The sequence below is a fragment of the Acyrthosiphon pisum genome, chromosome A1, assembly GCF_005508785.2.
Source record: "Acyrthosiphon pisum isolate AL4f chromosome A1, pea_aphid_22Mar2018_4r6ur, whole genome shotgun sequence".
Classification (NCBI taxonomy): domain Eukaryota; kingdom Metazoa; phylum Arthropoda; class Insecta; order Hemiptera; family Aphididae; genus Acyrthosiphon; species Acyrthosiphon pisum.
Window position 1 is genome coordinate 39,104,904 of NC_042494.1, and position 2,106 is coordinate 39,107,009.

Here is a 2,106-nt window from a genome sequence, read left to right on the forward strand (position 1 = left end):
GATTTGGCTTCTATAAATGCTGGTGTGCCTCAAGGTGGAATCCTATCTCCAATTCTCTATAACATCTTTGCATCTGATCAACCTATTACCCCCAACACATCAGTAGCTGACTTTGCTGATGACAAAGCACTAATATCCATTAACAACAATCCAATCTTGGCGTCAATAAATCTTCAAACTCACTTAATGCTATGGAAAAATGGTTTACAAAATGGCGGTTTAAAGTTAACCAGAATAAATCCGTTCACACAACCTTTACCCTAAGACATACTCCTTGTCCTGGTGTTGTCCTATATGGAATTCCAATTCCCTACTCTCCAAAAATCAAATACCTCGGCCTTACGTTAGATCAAAGATTAACGTGGGCTCATCATATCAGAACCAAAAGATTAGCATTGAATCATCGTCTTCGATTACTTAAACCCTTATTATCCAATAATAATCACACCTCTCTTAGAACTAAACTGCTTATATACAAAACACTATTGAAACCACTATGGACCTACGGCCTTCAGCTTTGGGGCAATGCGAAAAAGACAAATATTTTGAAAATCCAAACCTTTCAAAATATCGTGCTTAGAAAACTAACGAATGCTCCACCTTACGTGTCAAATCATACACTACACACCGACTTGAAACTAAATAAAATAAATGATGAAGCTAAAATCTTTTACAAAAGATTCTATTACCGTCTAAATAATCACCCTAATCAATTAATAAAAAACTTGGCCACTCCCACAATACCTGGAAATCCTCCGAGACGTCTGAAGCGTAAGTGGTGTAGAGATCTCTTAAATTAAATTAAATTATATATTATATATTAAATTAAATTAAAAATAATAAAAAAAAATAAATAAATAAATAATTATCAAGTTAGTAGATAGTGCTATCAATGGGTGGCTTCTTTCAATAAAACCTCATGATATGTTAACCTTTATCATATTTTCTTATTGTGTCTAGTATGGATACAGATTGTTAATTACTTTTGAATATTAAAAAAAAAAAAAAAAAATGATACGGTAGGTTCATGATTCTAATTTATAATCAAAACATTTACAACTAAAAACTATATGGTTATAATAACCCTGCAGGGGATGCCACGGCATACCCGGCATCCCCACTGCGCACGCCTATGTCTAAGACAACAAAATTACATTATAGGTTAGGTTAGATTAGACTGAAATAATTTACAATAGTTTTTAGTAAGTATCTACCTATTTATTTCAAAATATTAATTTAATTAAAAATTTACAAATAAATCATTATTATTATGAATTTATGATAAAGTACAGTAGGTACATAAACATTAATTGTACTGAATTCGATCCTATAAAATTGTGTTTAATATAACTACAACAAACTTCAAATCCAATGGAACTATCACCACCAGTGGCATAACTATGGAGGAAGTATGGGTGTTGAATGTAACCACTAACCACATTATAAGCTTATTTTATAACTGATACACACAACATCGTTGCTATATTAATCAGTGGCGGCTCGTGCTATGGAGCACAGGAGCACATGCACCACCTATATTTTTAAAGAATATTTAATTGCTCTACAGCAATAATTATAATACATAATATTTATGAAAGAGATTAATATTTTATACATCAGGTGCATAGAATTGTCGATGCCATCTCCTTCTCACTGGAAAAAAAACAGTACTGTACCTGCGCCTTTTTAGACGTTTCACAAGCGTTCGACAGGGATGGTCTTCTTGTTAAATTAAAAAAAATCTTGCACCCTGGTTTTTACCTTATCATAAAATCATACCTATCCAACCGTCATTTTCAAATCAGATTCGGTAATGCACACTCAACTATATCCAACATTTCAGCCGGTGTTCCTCAAGGTGGCATACTTTCCCCTATACTTCATAATATTTATGCTGCCGATCAGCCAACCACACTAAACACTCTAATTGCCGATTATGCAGACGATAAGGCAATAATATCTATAAATTCTAATCTGGAAATAGCCTCACACAATCTTCAGAATCACTTAACCCTCATGGAAGACTGGTATACCAAATGGCGGTTCAAAATTAACCAGTCTAAGTCTATCCACACAACATTCACACTTCGTCTCTCTCTTGCCCTG

At 33.5% G+C, this 2,106-nt stretch overlaps 1 protein-coding gene across 1 annotated transcript in view; it reads left to right on the top strand.

Moving 5' to 3' along the window:
- Window positions 1-2,106, top strand: part of LOC100571879 — a 175,609-nt gene that overhangs the window by 79,313 nt on the left and 94,190 nt on the right. The gene's annotated exons all lie outside the window — the stretch shown is intronic.